A 21,858-nucleotide genomic window follows, 5' to 3' on the forward strand; every position below is an offset into this window, starting at 1 on the left:
TCCATGAATGCAAAAATTACCTCGATGGACTTAATTCCATCCCTCAGCTATCATCGGGTCAGTAGTCCCCTGAGAACTCCTTTGGGTCCATTCTTCTAAACCTCTCATAAACTGCCTTCTCGTCTGGGCCTCGCCCCTGTATCCACTGCACCATTGTTCTCCGCAAACTGTGCGAAGAACTGAGTCATTCCTGCAAGCATATGAGCCTGCATATCTAGCGGTGCACGAGGAGGAGTGACCCGTTTCCCCATCCTGAGCTGCTCTACCTTCCTCCCTTGCTCCATGGGAAACCATATGTCTAGGAGGCATACTGTCCAACATTTATCCAACACGTAAACCCAACATGCATGAATATAATATCAATATCATAAGATGCACATAATTTGAACCTAAACATGTAAATGCTGAAATCATGTCTTGATGCTTAATACATGGAAGAATTTAAACTTTAAAACTTACAGACTTGAGGTGTGGTTTCGTGAGCTTCTAGCAACTGACAGTGGGCATAACCCTTTACAAGAACACCGCTTTGATAACAATTGTAACATACCGTATTTTAAACTACTTGAAATTTGCGGAAAAATAAAAATTTTCTTAAACAAATAATAAACCTTCAAATTGCTTTAAAATAATCTGTTCGTCTAAAATAATATTTGGAATAAAAACAATTACAATCGAATTTTGTAAAAAAGTAAAAGTTTAAACATCATAAACAATATCCTGAAAATCAGAGTATTTAAAACATGCATAAAGTTCTTAAAATCCTAGGCGGTCCTCGGGTTTAGCCTCTTGCGCAGACCGAGCCGGCTCACTGGTCCCCACCCCTCGTCACCTCGTACTCGTCCTCACCTACATCAATCAAGTCTAGTGAGTCTAAAGACTCAAGATATATAAACTGGAAGTAACAAGTAATACATAATAAAATCACATGCATCTTTAAAGTAGAACGTACATACTTAAACTTGAACGTAATAACATAAAATTAGACGTGCCATCATGATAAAACTTTTCATAAACATACTTGCATCATACATACTTGAACATGCATAAACATCATCATTTTGCGTAGAGATATGTTTCAAAGCAAATGACTCATACACAATTGCGTCTGATCAGACTAAAAAACAGTACTAGGCTGGCAAGAAAAATCCAATACCGTATACATGAGATCCCCGGTTATGCTTTATCGGATGGATTGGTCCCTGGTCATGCTTCACCGTTTTTCAATCCTGATCTAAACCCGATCATGCTTTACCGGGGTGGAGCACGTTCACCTACTTCCAAACCCGTTCATAATTGGTCACAAGACATTTAGCATAACTCAAAAACATAAAATATTTTTTTTGCAAGTCGAACATACTTACATGGAATTGAGGGATTCGTTGGGTCTCGCTTGGGGCCATTACTGAACATACTAACATGATTACATGCACGTAATTTTTCATAACTTAGACGTAATAGTCATGCTCGTCACCCGAAATGACAATTTACTTATGACGTTCTAAATCATTCGGGACTTGACCTTGTTTAATCATCGTACTAAACCAAGACATCGAATCCCAAAACAATCTTTATATGAAGTGTGAACATTTACCCAAACGTGGAAAACATGGACCTAAAATAGTGATTTAAAAAGTCATGGACAAGCGCCTAGGCGCGCTAGCAATGCCACAGTTCTAGCGTTGCGGCGCCACAATGGCAGCGCCGTGGCGCTAGACTTGCGCAGATCGGGTGCTGCGGCGCTCCCTGGTGAGTGCTGCGGTGCTAACTCTGTGCACAACCAACCAAAATAACACATTTTGATGCAATTTTAAAAGTCACGTCCAAACGACCCAAACCGATGCAACGAGACTCAACCTAGGATGCTTTGGCAATGTTCCAAACTCATAACTCACTCGTTTCTTGTCCAAAAATTACGAATTTACAGTCAAATCGAAGATATCAAATAGTAATACATTTTATATGTTGAAACTTTTCCAGAAAATTTACTAAATTTTTGCAGTAATCGAAATTACAGCAGACACGTTTTTAGATCTAAAAATCATTTCAAACGTTTTTGCTCAAACATTTTCATAACATACATGGATTTTTACACATAATAACATCACAACACATAATATGACGAGATCGATGCAGAAACAATAGAATATACATGTCTTGATCTTTAAAAAAACTTGAAACGATGATACCGAAGCGAAACGAATGCGAGGGTTGATCTAGAACGATTTGTGGCTCGATTTCTTGCAACAAAATCAACGTGAATTGCTGAAAAAATTTGAAGTGAAAGGGGATGGCTGCTGAAGCTCTTAGAACCCTAAGTTTATCTTTAAAAAAATGAAATGAAGAGGCAAAAAAATGTGTGTGTGTGTTATCATGTGTGGTGTGTGTAAATGTGTGCGTGTGCGTGCGTTTTTGTGTAGAAATTGCAACGTGTGTGTGAGTTAGTGGGGTAATAAAATTGCTTAATTAAGAATTAACAATGTTAATTTAAAGTTAATCCCCACTACTTTTACAAAATTCCTAATTAACAAAATAAAATACACAATTGCTAAACTTTAAAAGTTTTAAAATCTCAAAATCACCTAATAAATAATTTAGGCTTTAAAATGTTAAAAACTTAATAAATCATTTAAAATGCCCCAATCCTAACTTAAAGTAAAATACTTCATTTTAAAATCATCAAAATCGTCGCCGGTCTCTTTTCCTCGATCCCGCATCTAATAATCACCTGAAATATAAAACTCAAGAAGACATTTTAACGTACATCACGTAAGCATAAATAATTTAAAATAATGCAAATTATAAATCCTGTACCGCTAAAAATCATTTTAATTTTAAATAAATATTTTAACAATTAAATAAATGCATGAGTTTTACCTGTATTGATTTTGGGCTCTACATGTATTTTCGGACGATCTACAAATTTATGTTCGACGCTTTTCGAAATCTGAAACTGAATAATAGCATATTTCGAAAAACTAGAATGTTTGTCAACCTTGTTTTGGCCATCTAAAAATATTATTTTCGACGATTGTTAAGATGATCAGCCGACATATATCTAAACTAGAAAATATTTTGAAAACTTTTTATTTTATAACCGAAAGAAAATTCGTTGAATATGGATGAGAGATATACGCTAAAAAAAATTAGTTCAGAATCAGTTTTCTGAAAAATTTTCAGAAATTTTTCTTCACGATTTCGGATTTTCAGGTATGATTTGGATGATGATCTTCTTGCACCTCCATCACACAATAGTTTCTGGATAAGAAAGGAGTCTTGTGTAAATTTTTCAGATTAGAAGATTTTTGTGATAAAATGCATCACAAGAAGTATTTTAATAGTCACAGTGAGTTGAGGTGAGTCACTACACATTGTCAAGTGTTGGCCTAAGTTAATGACACCTATTTTCTATAAAATTTGATTGTTAATACATATTTTTAATTTATGACACTCCAATTATTATTACATGTGATTATTCTATTTATTAATTTATTATTTATATATTTAAATTATCATTAAATTTAGATGTGTTGTAGGATAGTAAAATCCATTTCATATAATTAAAATATCATTATTATATAGATGTGTTCTTAATAATTATACTTATAGAATTTAATTTTAAGCATCTAACATTTTTAGGGGTTACAAAAATACATATAATCAATGGGAAAAAAAATCCCACCACCACTGATACCTCCATGAGGATACGGGTCATGGATCGACCCAAGATATTAAGTGGATAGTCCAAAACATAGCTAATATGTCGTGCATCTTTCTCTTAGCCCGGGCCTTTTCTTCTTTTCTCGGGTAGACAATAACCCTGGCTCTCATGAAAGCACCCGGACAACCTCGAGAATTGCACCACACTCGAGTGTAATTGATACAGGCTGTCTAATATGTCAGAACAACTTGGAGTTGGAGTGTTATAAAAGTCATCAGAAGCTATAATATGGGCAGCCGACTTGCCATATTTGGTAGGTGGTATTGTAAACAAGGTACCTACCCATTTTCTACTATAAATAGCAGGTATTAATGTCATTTATAGATTCTGAAATCTTTGAACTCTCAAGCACTTACATATTTTCTCTTAAATATTGCTTGTGTTCATCTGAAAACCTGCTGATTTTAGCATCGGAGTGGCTACGTCGGACATCCCCCCAGTGGCCCATTCACGAGTTCTTTTCATTGTTTGCAGGTGTTATCGCAGCCATTATCTTCACTCAAATTCCTAAATACTAAAATTATTGATTTGATCCAGTGGAGCACCCGATCCTGCTCATCCATTTCATCAGGATTACATCATTGGCGCCGTCTGTGGAAAATTGAGACTAAGACGTTGATATGGCTCATACACGAAGAACTAACCAGGATAATTCCCGGGCTCATGGGGATAATGCGCGTACTTTGGGACAAGGTGGTGGTGTTCCTCCCACAGGACCCAATCTTATTACCATGTCCCCGGAGGATCTGGATAGAATGGTCTCCGAAGCGGTGGATAAGGCTATGGCCCGGAGAAGAGCAAGAGCAGGAGCAGGATCAAGGAAGGAGGGAAGAGGAGGAAGTAAGAGAGAAGGATGGTGAGTCTAGTGCCGGGTCCAAATCCCCGACTATGGCGGAAGAGTTGTTTGAATTAAGATAGAAGATGAAAGTCATGGAAGGACAATTGGAAAGCCGAAGTACTTCTCGGGCATTAATCAAGGGAAGCCCATTTGCTGAAGCCATTGTCCGGGAACCTTTTCCCGGGAACTTCAAATCTGCCAAAGTAAAAGATTACGATGGCAATGCAGACCCCGAGGAGCACCTGGCCAGATTTGAAAATATGGCCATGTTACACTGTTACACTGATCGAATCAAGTGTAAGGTGTTCCTGACAACATTAGTAGATTATGCTTAGAGATGGTTTGATGGATTGGCTCCTCAAAGTATTCATTCCTTCAGAGACTTCCAGAAGGTGTTTTCACACCATTTCAGCAGCAGTAAAAAATACAAGAAGACTGCTTTTAGTCTTTTTGAAGTCAAACAGAGCTCGGAGGAGAGTCTAAGGGCTTACATCAGAAGATTTAATAGAGTGGATCTGTATGTTCCTACTTGTGCCACAGAGACAAAAACGACTGCATTCACCCAAGGCTTGAGGGAGGGTGAATTTTTCAAGTCATTAACCAAGAAAGTGCCCGGGGACTTCGAGGATTTATTATTTTGGGCAGAAAAATATAGCAATATGGAGGAAGTCCAGAAGCAAAAGAGGGAGGCCGTAAGGAAGGAGAGAGGGGACCGGCTGTCTAAGCCCGAGGAGAAAGGACAGAGGATGGCTAATCCAGGGCACTTTTCTCACCATGTGCCTCTAAAGATTGCCCGGGAGAGGGAGGTTCAGGAATGCAGTAGAGATCTGGCCCCAGATTATAAAATATCCCGACCTGAGAAGAGAGGATTTTGCGCTCTCCACAAAGTATGTTATCACAACACTGAGGACTGCAAAACATTGAAGGGAGACTATGTCTTATCTTCCGTCCCGGGACCTAGTCAAGCCAATAAGAGACCGAGATTACCTCCATGGACACCTCGACAATCAGGGTCCAGTGCCCGAGGAGAAGGTATAAGAAGTAATCCGAGGAGTGAGCTCGGGAGAAGGAGAGAACCCGAGCCCGAGAGAAGAAGAATTCGCCCCCTGCCATGGGGTTGATTAAAATGATATCAGGGAGGATCCACTGATGGAGACTCCAATCGGGCGAGGAAATTAAGGAGTAGGAGGGATTGTATGGAAGTGGAGGGGGTGAGGAGAAATGAGGCGGTGATCAGTTTCGGCCCGAAAGATTTAAAGAGGATAAATTTACCCCATAATGACGCCCTGGTTATCCAAGCCCGAGTAGCCAATTATGATATTTTGAGAGTCTTCGTGGACTCGGGCAGCTCTGTTAATGTTATCTTTAAAGATGCCTTTGTACAGATGGATTTGCAGGGTTATCATTTGGAAGCTATAGAGACTGCCCTCTTTGGCTTTGCTGGCCATGTGGTTTACCCGGAAGGGGAGATTGTGTAGAGCCCAAAATCAGTACACGTATAACCCATGCATTCATTTAATTGTTGAATCATTTATTTAAATTTAAAATGATTTTAGTGTTCATGATTTATTTAAAAATGCATTATTTTAAATTAATTATGTTTTTGTGATGCACGTTAAAATGTTTTCTTGAGTTTCATGTTTCAGGCGAATATTCGATGCGGGATCGAGGAGAAGAGACTGGGGACGATTTTTGGTAATTTTAAAACGTGGTATTTTATTTTAAGTTAGGAATGAGGCATTTTAAATATTTTAAAGTTTCAGCATTTTTAAAGCCTAAATTATTTATTTAGGAGTTTTAGAGTTTTAAAACTTTTAAAGTTTAGCAAGTGTGTATTTATTTATTTTATTGAGGGATTCTAGTAAAGTTAGTGATTGATTTAACATTAATTAGTGGTTAATTTTTAATTAAGCAATTTTATACCCCTTAATTATGTTAAAACACACGCACACACACTCACTCACACATACAATTACACGTTAAACACACCATACACACTTTTATTTTTCAGATTTCAGAAATTAGTTTTGAGTGAAACTTAGGGTTCTTGGTGAGTGAAGCAGCCGCACCCTTCTCTAAATTGTCCAGCAAGTTTTCGTGAGTTTCCTTCAAGGAAAATCACGTCACGTTCGTCCCAGGTTCAACCTCGCATCTTTCTCCGCGCCGGTATCGTCGTTTCGGTACTTTTAATTATCAAAAGGCATGTATAATATGTCGTTTCTGCATCGATCTCGTTATATTACGTTTTGTGATGTTGATTATGTATGAAAACAAGTGTAATGTTATGTGGAAGTTTGAGCATAAACTTGTCGAATCGATTTTTGAACGTTTTTAGATCTGAAATTTCGTTTTTCATTGTATTTTGAATTTCTGCGATTTTTCGGTCATGATTTTGAGAAAATTTTCAAGACAAAAATCGTAGAACCTTTTGATACCTTCGATTTGATATAAAATTCGGATTATTTGGATAAAAATTGAGTGAGTTATGGCGTTTTTTCGTGGGACTCCTCAAACTGCGTTTTCTGGAAAATTTTGTATTGATGTATTCTTGAAGTTTTTGAGTTGCAGGCTTCGTTGGAAACGTTGGTGGATTGCTGCTGCGTTTGGGTATTGTGACTATGACATTGGGATGAATTATGGTGCTAATCCGTGTGTCGGTAGGCACTTGGTTGCATTAGAAGTCGTAGGGAGTATTTTGGTGTCAAATTCATGTTTACGGATTATGTTGTGTAGTTGTTGTGCGTCGTTGTTTTGGGGACATTTTTTTGAGTTGAATTCTTGTCAAAGCGTCCTAAGAGGAGTCTCGTTGCATCGGTTTAGTCGTTGGAGCATGACTTTTAAAATTGCATCAAAATGTGTTATTTTGGGTTGGTTGTGCGCAGGATTAGCGCCGCAGCACTTGCCAGGGAGCGCCGCAGCTCCCGATCTGCGCAAGCCAGGCTCCGCGGCGCTGCCCTTGTGGCGCCGCAGCGCTTGGCCTTCGGCCTTGCTAGCGCCGCGGCACTAGTGCCTAGTCCCTAGGGCCTAGCGCCTAGAGCACAGCACTGTCCAGCGCCTAGGCGCTCGTCCATGACTTTATAAAACACTATTTAGGGCTCATGTCTTCTATGTTTTGAGAAATGTTCACACATCATTTTAGGAGTTGTTTCGGGGGTTGATGTCATGGTTTAGCACGACGATTAAACGAGGTCAAGTCCCGAGAGATTTAGAACGTCTTGAGGAAATTTGTCATTTTTGGGTGAGAGTATGATAGTAAGTCTAAGTTATGCAAGTTACGTATTCAAAATCACGTTAGTATGTTGCAGCAGTGGCTCCAAAGTGAGATCCAACGAATCCCTCAACGCCAAGTAAGTATGTTCGACGTGCAAAGGAAAATATTTTCATGTTTTTGAGGTATGCTAAATGTCTTGTGACCAAATTATGAATGAGTTTGGAAGTCGGTGAACGTGGCCGAGGACCTCTCCACCCCGTTAAAGCATGAACGGGTTTAGATCAGGATTGGAAAATGTTAAAGCATGAACGGGGATCAATCCACCCATGAACGGGGACCAATCCACCCGTTACAGCATGAACGGAGATCTCATGTATGTGGCAATGGATTCGTCCCTGTCAGCCCAGTACTGTAGTTTAGTACTGATCAGACGATTTATGTTATGGGTCACTTGCTTTGAAACATGCCTCAACGCAAAATGATGAAGTTATGTATGTTCAAGTATGTTCAAGTATGCAAGCATGTTTAAGAAAAGTTTTATGACAATGGCACGTCTATGTATGTATGTACGTATGTTCAAGCTTTTGTTATGCAAGTTCAAGTTTCGGTATGTACTTCCTATTTTAAAGTTGCTTGTAATTTTATTACGTATTACTTGTTACTTACAGTTTATACGTGTTGAGTCTTTAGACTCGCTAGAATTGATCGATGCAGGTGAGGATGATTTCGAGGAGACTAGGGGTGGGGACCAAGGAGCTTGCTTGGACTGAGCAGGAGGCTAGATCCGAGGATCGCCCAAGTTTTTAAGTTTTTATGAAATGTCGAATACTCTGATTTCACGCTACTAGTTATGAGATTTCAAACAAATACTTTTGTCAAACGTTATTTTTAGATCTTTTGTTGCTTTTGTCAAACGTTATTTTTAGATCTTTTGTTAGCAACCACTTTTGGGACGTACGGTTACGTTATCGAATTTGAATGTTGATTTCTCTTTTAAGAATTTTTTTTAATTTTTTTCCGCAAATTTTAATAGGTAAAAATTACGGTGCGTCACAGTTGGTATCAGAGCGGTGTTCTTGTAAAGGGTTATGCCTATTGCCAGTCGCAAGAAGCTCACGAAGTCACACCTCAAGTCTGTAAGTTTTAAGGTTTTAAATTTATGTTATGTAGTAAGCATGAAGTTCTGATTTCAGCATGTGCATATTTTTAGTTCAAGTACGTGCATCTTATGTTATTGATATCATGTTTATGCATGTGGGGCTTACGTGTTGGGTAAAGTCTGGAACAGTATGCCTCCTAGAGGTGTGATTGACCGTGAGGCAAGGGAAGAGAACCAAGAGCCTCGAGATGAGGGGAGGGCCAATCCCCCACCTCCACCACCAGATATGCAGGCATAGATGCTTGCATGCATGACTCAGTTTTTCGCACAGTTTGCGGGAAACCAGGCAGCAGTGGATTCAGGGGCGAGGCCCAGACCGGAAGCCGTATATGAGAGGTTCAGGAGGATGAACCCAAAGGAGTTTTCGGGGAACACTGACCCGATGATAGCTGAAGGATGGGTTAAGTCCATCGAAGTAATCTTCGATTTCATGGAGCTGACAGACGCAGACAGGGTCAGGTCTGCCACATTCCTTCTGACAGGGGACACCAGACTTTGGTGGGATAGTGCGTTGGTGTCAGTGAACTTGCAGACACTGACGTGGAACGGCTTCAAGGAGGTCTTTTACTCCAAGTACTTCACTGAGGAAGTACGATCCAGATTGACACGGGAGTTTATGACGCTGCGACAGGGAGACAGTAGCGTGGCGGAATTTGTCAGGAAGTTCGAACGGGGGTGTCATTTTGTGCCCCTGATAGCTAATGATGCCCAGGGGAAGCAGAGGCATTTTATGGATGGGTTGCGGCCGATCTTGCGCCGTGATGTTCGAGTTGCTGGTCCTACGACTTATGCAATCGCCGTATCTAGAGCTTTGGCGGCAGAGCAGGATCAGAGAGATATTGAGGCTGACAGGCATGGCAAGAGGCCCTATCAGGCTCCACAGCAGCAGCAGCAACAACGACCTCAGTTTAAGAGGCCGTTCCAGGGGCAACCAAGGAAGATGCCTTATCAGGGACCGCCAAAGGGCAAGGGTCCTATTCAATAGCATAAGGCGCCTCAGAGGCATGGTAATTTCCCAGTGTGTCCTAAATGCAACCGCCAGCACCCGGGACAGTGCCTATGGGATCAGGAAAATGTTTTAAGTGTGGAGCCAGCGACCACATGTTAAAGGACTGTCCTCAGTGGACACAACCAACACAAGGGAGGGTATTCGCCATGCACGCTCAGGAGGCGAACCCAGACACGACACTGTTGACTGGTAATTTATGTAATTCAGTACAGAATTCAACTTTTGCCTTGCATGTTTGTTCTTGATTTTAGATTATTAGAAAGCTAGTTGGTATTTTGGTGTCTTTCATTGCAAAAGGTTTATGTTAGAATTTTTGGGATATAAGTTGGTATGTTGTGCTAACGCCTCTCAGGAAACATCTTCATAAAGAGATTAACCACAAAGGCCCTGATAGATTCGGGATCCACTCACTCCTTTATCTCGGAGACATTTGCTAATCACTTGGTCATCAAGTCCATCGGTCTTGACGTGAACTACTCGGTGACAGTCCCATCAGGGTAAGAACTGTTAGCTACCAGCGTGGTCAGAGATATTGATCTAGAATTGCAGGGCCACCTAGTATATGCCGATCTGATAGTGTTGCCAATGCCAGAATTTGATATTATTTTGGGTATGGACTGGCTGACGAAGAACAAAGTTCTGATTGATTTTCAGAAAAGTTCAGTGTTGGTCAGACCGTTGGGTATGGAGCAGTTTCTATTTGAACCAGACAGATGGAGAAGTTTCCCTCGCATGATTTCTTGCATGCAGGCGTGAAGACTAATTTCCAAGGGATGTCAGGCTTTCTTGGCCAGCATCATTTCAACACCAGACGTACCCACTCCATCTATATCTGAGATACCAATAGTCAGAGAGTTTCCTGATGTATTCCCAGACGATGTTACCGGCCTTCCACCAGAGAGAGAGGTAGAGTTTGCTATTGACCTTATGCCAGGCACAGTGCCAATCTCCAAGGCACCATACCGATTATCTCCCGCTGAGATGCTAGAACTCAAACAGCAGATTCAGGAGCTTCTGGACAAGGAATTCATTCGCCCTAGTTCCTCACTGTGAGGCGCACCGGTGCTCTTTGTGAAAAAAAAAGATGGGAGCATGAGACTGTGCATCGATTACCGAGAGTTGAACAAAGTGACGATCAAGAATAAATATCCACTTCCTAGAATCGAAGACTTGTTTGATCAGTTGCAGGGAGCTACATTGTTCTCTAAGATAGATCTTTGATCAGGGTATCACCAGTTGAAGATGAAGGATGCAGATGTGCACAAGACAGCCTTCAGAACCAGATATGAGCATTACGAGTTCTTAGTGATGCCGTTTGGACTGACGAACGCTCCAGCGATTTTTATGGACTTGATGAATCGAGTATTTCAGCCCTACCTATATCAATTCGTCATAGTATTCATTGACGATATTCTTATCTACTCGAAGAGCCATGAGGAGCACAACCAGCATTTGAGGACAGTTTTGCAGACCCTGCAGAGTCGTAAGTTATTTGCGAAGTTCAGTAAGTGTGAATTCTGGTTGGAGAAGGTAGCGTTTTTGGGTCATATAGTGTCTAGTAGTGGAATTGAGGTGGACCCAACTAAAGTGGCGGCTGTTAAGGAATGGGTTGAGCCAAAGAATGCATCAGAAATCCGCAGTTTTCTGGGTTTAGTAGGTTACTACCGTAAGTTTATTCAAGGATTTTCTTCGATAGCAGTGCCACTCACTTCCCTGACCAAGAAGAATGCTAAGTTTGCGTGGAGTGATGAATGTCAGAAGAGCTTCGATACTTTGAAGCAAGCACTTATTTCAGCACCAGTGCTAGCCATGCCATCAAGGCAAGGAGATTTTGTGTTATACACCGATGCATCTAAGCTCGGGTTAGGCGCAGTGTTGATGCAGCATGGTCGGTTTATAGCTTATGCTTCCAGGCAGTTTAAGATGCATGAGAAGAACTATCCGACTCATGATCTTGAATTAGCCGCCGTCGTCTTTGCATTGAAGAGTTGGAGACACTACTTGTACGGCGAGAAATGCCAGATATTTACCGATCACAAGAGTCTCAAGTATTTCTTCACGCAGAAAGAACTGAATATGAGACAGAGACGGTGGTTGGAGTTAGTAAAAGACTACGATTGCGAAATTAGCTACCATCCTAGAAAAGCTAATGTTGTCGCAGATGCCTTGAGCAGAAAGGTGGCAGTTGTAGCTCAATTGTCAGTGCAGAGACCTCTTCAGTCTGAGATTCAGAGGTTTGGGTTAGAGGTTTATTTCAAGGGCAGAGCTCCCAGACTATCTAATCTGACAGTCAAGTCTGATTTGCTAGACCGAATCCGTAGAGGACAGCCTTCAGATGAGCAGTTGCAGAAATGGAGGCTGGAAGATGATGCCAAGGGCAGTGTACTCTACACAGTGTCAGATGGTATTGTGAGATACAGAGGTAGAATGTGGGTGTCTATTGTTGACTCGATCAGAGAAGATATTTTGTCAGAGGCACATACATCTCCGTATTCCATTCACCAAGGAGGGAACAAAATGTACATGGATCTGCAGATTTTGTATTGGTGGCCAGGGATGAAGCGAGACATCCGTTGATTTGTATCTGAATGCCTCACTTGTCAGCAGGTGAAGGCAGAACATCAGAGGCCAGCAGGAATGCTCAAGCCGCTCCCTTTCCCCGAGTGGAAATGTGAGAATATTACCATGGACTTCGTCACTGGGTTGCCAAAGTCAGTCAGAGGATCCAATGCCATTTGGGTTATAGTGGATCGACTCACTAAGTCGGCGCACTTCATGCCAGTGAAGACGACTTTCTCCATGACACAGTATGCAGAGCTTTATATCAGGGAAATCATTCGGTTGCATGGGATTCCCAGTTTCCATTGTGTCCGACAGAGACCCGAGGTTTACATCGTCCTTCTGGAAGAGCCTACATACAGCCATGGGGACGAAGTTGCTATTCAGTACAGCTTTTCACGCGCAGACGGATGGCCAGTTTGAGCGAGTGATTCAAATTTTGGAGGGTTTATTGCGAGCCTGTATGATCGATTTCCAGGGGACTTGGGAATCAAAGCTACCTCTAGTAGAGTTTACCTACAACAACAGTTTTCAATCATCAATAGGTATGGCTCCCTACGAGGCATTGTATGGACGGAAGTGCAGATCACCGATTCATTGGGACGAAGTAGGTGAAAGAGCAGAACTTGGTCCAGAGATTGTTCAGCAGACTGCAGATGTGGTGGTCAAAATTCGAGACAGGATGAAGACCGCCCAGAGTCGCCAAAAGAGTTGTGCTGACAAGAGGAGGAGGGATCTAGAGTTTACAGTAGGTGATCACGTTTTTGTGAAGATAGCACCTATGAAGGGTGTTATGAGATTTGAGAAAAGAGGCAAGCTGAGTCCGAGGTTTATTGGACCATTTGAGATTCTTGACAGAGTTGGGATACTAGCTTATCGTGTTGCCCTTCCGCCGAATCTGGCCGGTGTACACAATGTGTTCCATGTCTCAATGCTGAGGAAGTACCTAGCTAATCCTTCGCATGTTTTGAGCTACGAGCCGTTGCAGCTTGCTCCAGATCTGTCATATTAAGAAAGACCTGTCCAAATCCTAGACAGACAAGAGCGTAGACTTCGAAACAAAGTGACCAAGTTGGTCAAAGTTCGGTGTTTAAATCAATCAGTGGAAGAGGCCACTTGGGAGACCAAAGCAGACATGAGGACTCGCTATCCAGAATTGTTTGGTAAGACTTAATTTCGAGTACGAAATTTATATAAGTGGGGGATGAACTGTAGAGCCCAAAATCAGTACACGTATAACCCATGCATTCATTTAATTGTTAAATCATTTATTTAAATTTAAAATGATTTCAGTTGTCATGATTTATTTAAAAATGCATTATTTTAAATTAATTATGTTTTTGTGATGCACGTTAAAATGTTTTCTTGAGTTTCATGTTTCAGGCGAATATTCGATGTGGGATCGAGTAGAAGAGACCGGGGACAATTTTTGGTAATTTTAAAACGTGGTATTTTATTTTAAGTTAGGAATGTGGCATTTTAAATAATTTGTTAAGTTTCAGCATTTTTAAAGCCTAAATTATTTATTAAGGAATTTTAGAGTTTTAAAACTTTTAAAGTTTAGCAAGTGTGTACTTTATTTTTTTATTGAGGGATTCTAGTAAAGTTAGGTGCTTGATTTAACATTAATTAGTGGTTAATTTTTAATTAAGCAATTTTATACCCCTTAATTATGTTAAAACACACTCACACATACAATTACACGTTAAACACACCACACACACTTTTATTTTTCAGATTTCAGAAATTAGTTTTGAGTGAAACTTAGGGTTCTTGGTGAGTGAAGCAGCCGCCCCCTTCTCTAAATTGTCCAGACGTTCGTCCCGGTTCAACCTCGCATCTTTCCCTGCGTCGGTATCGTCGTTTCGTTACTTTTAATTACCAAAATGCATGTATAATCCATCATTTCTGCATCGATCTCGTTATATTATGTTTTGTGATGTTGATTATGTATGAAAACATGTGTATGTTATGTGGAAGTTTGAGCATAAACTTGTCGAATCGATTTTTGAACGTTTTTAGATCTGAAATTTCGTTTTTCACTATATTTTGAATTTCTGCTATTTTTAGGTCGTGATTTTGAGGAAATTTTCAACACAAAAATCGTATAACTTTTTGATACCTTCGATTTGATATAAAATTCAAATTATTTGGATAAAAATTGAGTGAGTTATGGCGTTTTTTCGTGGGACTCCTCAAACTGCGTTTTCCAGAAAAATTTTGCATTGATGTATTCTTGAAGTTTTTGAGTTGCAGGCTTCGTTGGGAACCGTTGGTGGATCTCTGCTGCGTTTGGGTATTGTGAGTATGACATTGGGATGAATTATGGTGCTAAGCCGTGTGTCGGTAGGCACTTGGTTGCATTAGAAGTCGTAAGAAGTATTTTGGTGTCAAAATTCATGTTTACGGATTATGTTGTGTAGATGTTGTGCGTCGTTGTTTTGGGGACATTTTTTTGAGTTGAATTCTTGTCAAAGCGTCCTAAGAGGATCTCGTTGCATCGGTTTAGTCGTTGGAGCATGACTTTTAAAATTGCATCAAAATGTGTTATTTTGGGTTGGTTGTGCGCAGGATTAGCGCCGCAGCGCTCGCCAGGGAGCGCCACAGCTCCCGATCTTCGCAAGCCAGGCTCTGCGGCGCTGCCCTTGTGGCGCCGCAGCGCTTGGCCTTCGGCCTTGCTAGCGCCGCGGCTGCTAGTGCCTAGCGCCTAGGCACTAGGCAGCGCCGCAGCACAGCATTGTCCTGCGCCTAGGTGCTCGTCTATGACTTTTTAAAACACTATTTAGGGCTGATGTCTTCTATGTTTTGGGAAATGTTCACACATCATTTTAGGAGTTGTTTCGGGGGTTGATGTCATGGTTTAGCACGACGATTAAACGAGGTCAAGTCCCGAGAGATTTAGAACGTCTTAAGAAAAGTTTTATGACAATGGCACGTCTATATATGTATGTACGTATGTTCAAGCTTTTGTTATGCAAGTTCAAGTTTCAGTATGTACTTCCTATTTTAAAGTTGCTTGTGATTTTATTACGTATTACTTGTTACTTCCAGTTTATACGTGTTGAGTCTTTAGACTCACTAGACTTGATCGATGCAGGTGAGGATGATTTCGAGGAGACTAGGGGTGGGGACCAAGGAGCTGGCTTGGACTGAGCAGGAGGCTAGACCTGAGGACCGACCAAGTTTTTAAGTTTTTATGAAATGTCTAATACTCTGATTTCACGCTACTAGTTATGAGATTTCAAACAAATACTTTTGTCAAACGTTATTTTTAGATCTTTTGTTGCTTTTGTCAAACGTTATTTTTAGATCTTTTGTTGCAACCACTTTTGGGACGTACGGTTACGTTATCGAATTTGAATGTTGAGAAATTTTTTTAATTTTTTTCCGCAAATTTTAAGAGGTAAAAAGTACGGTACGTCACAGATTGTGTTGCCACTAACTTTGGGCTCCCAAGATCTTTAAAAGACAGCAATGACCTCTTTCACTGTGGTGGACTCCCCGTCATCATATAACATCATTCTAGGGAGGCGGGCTATGAATGAATTGAGAGCCGTGGCATCCACCTACCACCAAAAGATCAAATTTCCTGTGGGAGGCCGGGTAGGAGAAGTCCGGGGAGATCAACCTTCTTCCCGGAAATGCTATGTGGAAGCAATTCGGGCTGATCAAAGCAAAACCAGGAGGGAAGGGAAGAAAGCAAGAGTTGATGAAGTTGGAGGAAGAGTAGTGGAGAAGGGAGATGTACATTTTGTGGCTGAGGAAGAGAAGGAAGTTGTAGAAGCTGGACCAGGCCAGCAGATCCGGGTGGCTCGAAACCTTAATCCATCCACCCGGGTCAGTTTAATCAATTGTTTAAAAGCTAATATTCATGTGTTTTCCTGGTCCCAACAGGAGTTGACATGGATCTCACCCCTGATATCCGAGCATCAACTGAATATTCTCCCGAGATCTCACCCGATGAAGCAAAAGATGAGGCACTTTGGTCCTGAAAAGGACAAAGTTATTGATGAACAGGTGAAAGATCTGTTGAAGGCCGGCCACATTCGGGAAATCCAATTTCCTACATGGCTCTTGAATGTGGTTTTGGTGCCTAAATCCACCGAGAAGTGGAGGATGTGCGTGGACTTCCTGTGATCTCAACAAAGCTTGCCCCAAGGATCATTATCCCTCTGCCCAGGATTGATCAACTGGTGGATTCCACTTCGGGCTTTGAACTACTGAGTTTCATGGACGCTTACCAGGGATATCATCAAATCCCCCTGGCCAAGAATAATCAAGATAAAGCCAGCTTCATCACCTCGGGAGGTACATTTTGTTATATTGTAATGTCTTTCGGGTTGAAGAATGCAGGGGCTACTTACCAGCGTCTCATGAATAGAGTCTTTGAGAAGCAACTGGGCCAGAATGTGGAGGTATACGTGGATGATATCCTGGGCAAGTCTAAAGAGGTTGCAGAGTTCATTGCTGACTTAGAAGAGACTTTTTCCACTCTGATGCACTATGGAATCAAGCTCAACCCTGCCAAATGCATCTTTGGCGTAAAGAGTGGCAAATTCTTGGGTTTCATAGTGACAGATCGGGGAATTGAGGTGAATCAGAAGAAAGTCAAGTCTGTATTGTGTATGCCATCTCCCCAATCTGTTAAAGAAGTACAGAAGCTGACCGGGAGGATCGCTTCTCTTTCTCGATTTATATCCCGATCAGCACACAGGAGTTACCCTTTCTTTCAAGTCCTAAGGAAGGCCCAATAATTTGGATGGGATGAGAAGTGTGAATAGGCCTTCCAGAATTTGAAAATCCATCTTGCAGAGCTTCCTGTGTTGGTAAAGCCCGAGCCCGGGGAAAAGCTGTTTGTTTATCTATCTACTACAGAGTATGCTGTCAGCTCAGTAATGATAAAAGAAGAAGGCCCTGATCAGAGGCCTATCTATTATGTTAGCCATGCTCTAAGAGGCCCTGAGCTTTGGTACAGTGAATTGGAGAAGATTGCTTTGGCTCTGGTTATGACTGCTAGAAATCTGCGACCATATTTCCTGTCATATCAGATCACAGTGCTCACAAATAGTCCTTTGGGGAGAATTATGACTCACTCAGAGGTATCCGGGCGGATGATCAAATGGACAGTAGAATTGGGAGAATATGATATCGAGTATAAGCCCCGGGTTGCCATCAAAGCATAAGCTTTGTCAAATTTTTTTATCCGAGATGGTCAAGCCCGATAAAGAGGAAGTATGGAGAGTATTTGTGGATGGGGCGTCTAGCCTTGCTGGATGTGGAGTAGGGGTTGTAATAATATCCCCCCCGGGAGAAAAAATTAAATTGGCTCTAAGGATTGATTCCAGGATAACCAATAATGAAGCTGAGTATGAAGCTATCCTTGCTGGTATCCGAGCTGCCCGAGAGGTTGGAGCTTCCCATATTATTTTGTACTCTGATTCGCAGTTAATCACTCAGAAGATAAAGGGCGTTTATGAAGCTAAGGATGACAGAATGCTCAAATATTTACAGCTCATCCAAGCCCAAGCGGAAATATTTGTGAATTGGAGTATTGAACAAATACTCCGGAAGGAAAATGGAGAGGCAGATGCTCTGGCAAAAATGGCTGCTTCTTTGTCAGAAGTCAGCACCTGGGAAGTAATGCATGTTTCTCGGTTAGTCCTTTCCACCTAGGAAGAAATATTACCAGTGCCCGAGGCCTCCTAGATGACACCACTGATCAAATTCATTATAAATAAGGAATTAGGACAAAGCCCGAGCTCAAAAGATTAATAGACAAGCTCCCAGGTTTTTTCTCTTAAATAATGTCTTCTATAGGAGATCATTCCAGGGACCTCTATTGAAATGCTTATCTAAGGGAGAAGTGGATTATGTCCTCTGGGAGATTCATGAAGGGTGCTGTGTTTAGCAATCTCGGAAGAATATCTTTGGACCAGAAGACAATGCTTGCCGGGTTCTGGTGGCCAACTCTTGGCCAAGATTCTGCTCTAGTGGTCCAGACTTGTGAGGGATGTCAACATCATTCAAATTTTCAACATATTCGGCCACTCTTATGAAGCCTATCTGGGCCTCTTGCCCATTTGATCAATGGGGTATGGATATTGTTGGCCCTTTTCCCATTGCCCTGGCTCAGAAGAAATTCTTGTTGGTGGCTGTGGACTATTTTTCTAAATGGATAGAAGCCGAGCCATTGGCCAAGATCACTGAACAAGAAGTTTTAAAGTTTTTGTGGAAGAACATAGTATGCCGGTTTGGAGTACCCAGAAGACTGATCTCAGACAATGGAAGACAATTTCCAAGGAAGGGAGATTACATCTTGGTGCCGAGAAATGAAGATTACTCAATCTTTCATCTCTATTGCCTACCCACAAGCTAATGGCCAGATAGAACTCGTAAATAGAATCATTGTACAAGCACTAAAAACCATGCTGCAAGGCAAAGGAAAGGACTGGGTGGAAGAATTTCCCAGTGTTCTCTGGGCGTATAGAACCACTCCCCGGGCACCTACTCAAGAAACTCCTTTCAACTTGATATATGGTTCTGAAGCAGTCCTTCTAGTTGAGATCGGGCAAACTTCTTCTCGGCTAGAATCTTACCCGGACGACAATGATCAAAGCCGGGCCATGGAGTTGGATTTGGTAGAAGAAAAGAGAGATCGAGCGTTGGTTCGAATGGAAGCATACCGAAGCCGGGTTATGAAATCATATAATAGGAAAGTCCGAGTCAGAGACTTTCAAGTGGGGGATCTATTCATGAAAAAAGTCAATACAGCTGAGGATGTTAGGAAGCTGGAAACTCGGTGGGAAGGACCTTATAAAATCACCCGGAGGGTTAGCTCCGGATCCTTTTATTTAGAAGATGCTCAAGGACTTTCTATCAAAAGACCTTGAATGTATTTAATTTTAAGAAGTATTATGCTTGACAGATGTAATTGTTTGATGGAAGATATAATGAAAGATCTATTTTCTCAGAGAAAAGTGTTATATGTATTGTATCTTGTATCTTAACCCGGGATGTGCCAAGCCCCGGTTAGTTAAAAAGCCCAGGGCACTACACCCTGGCTCGGGGCACCACACCTCGACCATTCCCAAGTCCCGGGACATGTTCCTCGGCCCAAGGCTCTGTACCTTGGCTCTTAAAAAGCCCAGGGCACTACACCCTAGCTTGGGGTACCACACCTCGACCATTCCCAAGTCCCGAGACATGTTCCCTCTGCCAAAGGCTCCGTACCTTAGACTCTTAAAAAGCCCATGGCATTACCCCTCGCTCGGGGCAATACACCCCGACCAGTCTAAATCCCAGGGGATCAAGATCCCGGGTACTTATTTGAAGTTACCAGGTTCTCTCAACTCTTAGAAAATTTTCTAGCGATTTGCATACAAGCTGTTATATTATCCGGGCTTTTTCAAGGTTTCTTAGGATGTTATGAAGAACAGTTAAAGGAAATTGAAAATTCATTAAAAACCGGGAGGTTGAAAGCTACAAGAAATATTACAAAAAAGAAAGAAAAATTTAAAAGCCTACAATTTTATTCTAAGTCTACTGGAATAGATGGCTCCTCGGTTTCTTCAGGAGCCTTCTCGGCCTCTTTATCAGCAACATTGTCCTTGGGAAGGGAGTCAATGGCCTTATCAATATCCGGGAAGCCTTCCTTGCCCGCAGGAATAAGACCCTCTTCCTCAAATTGCTCTTGGCATTTCTCAAAGCCGACTTTGAAATAATTGTATGACTTGTCTTCAACAGCCGCTTGAAATTACGAAGATTGAAGGAAGACGGTCCACCATTCCTCTTGGGTCAGCTGCAAGAGCCTTAGCTTTTCTTCGGCAGCTATGGCTCGATGCTGCTGTACGCTGGCTTCATCCTCGAGGTAACTAACTCGGGATTCAAGGAAGGAAAGCCGCCTCTGAAAGGTTTCCTCCCGGGCCAAGCCTTCATCCCGGGCAATGTGAGTAGAGGCCAGTTGTTGGTTGGCCGTTTCAAGAGAGGCCTGGAGGCCGGCAATCTCTTTTTCGTGGGCCCGAGTAGCTTGGGCCATCTCTTCTTGAATTTTTCCAAAGAGGTCTAGGCTGGCTCGGACTTGCTGCCCTTTTTTAGTGGCCACTGCAGCCTCCTCTTCAAAAGCCGAGACTATCATCTGGGCAGCCTGTACAAAAAGAGTTTTTAAAAAAAAGAAAAAGAAAAAAGAATATACATATATATGGGAGAGAAATAAAGGAAAGAATAGACTTATAGATAGAAGCCGGTTTGAGCCCTGCAAGAATCTAACGCTTGCAGGGGAGCTTCTCAAAAATGCTTCCTCAGCAAGGCTGAGTATCTGCTTGAGGCGCCTAACACCAGTGGAAATAGCCCCCTCAAAAAAGATATTAGCCCGGGTAGGCTGATCAGTTTGAGGGAGCTCTTGGCCAGGGGCATCCGAGGATTGTTGGCGAAAGGGAGGTGATCAAGCAGACCGGGAGGTGCCCTGGCCACCCTCAGGGAAATCCTTCAGAATGACCAGCTCGGGGTCCGTGACATGCTTTTCGTTTCCTCTGACTGAGAGGAATGAGATCTTCAGCATCCTCTGTGGTCTCAGCCATTACCCGGAAGCCGAGCCCTTCTTGATCCTGGGGAGTGTTATCCCGAGTAGCTTCAGCTTTCGAGGCTGCCTCCTCCTCGGCCTGCCTCCTCCTCGGCCTGCCTCCTCCTCGGCCTGCCTCCTTTCTTCTTCAGCAACTGCTCGGCGAGCTGCCATTTTATTCTCTTGGGCCGCCTTCTCAGCTGCCCGCTTTTTGGCAAATGCTGCCTGCATCTCGGAGTTATCTGCATAAGGAGGTGACAGTGTTATACAAAATTAAACGAGCAAATTAAGAAAATAACGAAACAGAGAAGAAAGGAACATTACCGGGTTGAGAGCCCGAGCCCGCTACCTCGTCAATTACCCGGTCCAAGTGGTCCTCAACCCGGGCGCTCAACTTGTAAGAAATCAAGTTTTCGTTGGAAATAAGGGTGGAGGAGGAGTATTTACGCCCCTCCACCTGTGTTGGCTAAGAAGGAAGGACTCTTCAATTTTATAAGTTTTGGGAAGGGCAGGTTGTGGGGGTAGAGAGGGTAGGAAGCTGGTGAGACAGGGGAGAGGAGCCGGGAGTTGAATAAAGAAGAATCTTCCTTTCCATCCTTTCTGAGATGAAGGGATGTCATCAAGGAATCGGGCATTCAGCTGGGCAGTCAGGGAAAATGCATTATCCCCGAGCCGGCAAGAGAAGTAGTAATGAAGGATGAGTGGGGTGATGGCAAGATTGTTCATTTTAAAAAGGACGTAGGTCGAGGCCATGATCCTGAAAGAATTGGGATGAAGTTGGTTGACGGGCACACCAAAAAATTT

This window comes from Primulina tabacum, chromosome 4, assembly GCF_025594145.1.
Source record: "Primulina tabacum isolate GXHZ01 chromosome 4, ASM2559414v2, whole genome shotgun sequence".
Classification (NCBI taxonomy): Eukaryota; Viridiplantae; Streptophyta; class Magnoliopsida; order Lamiales; family Gesneriaceae; genus Primulina; species Primulina tabacum.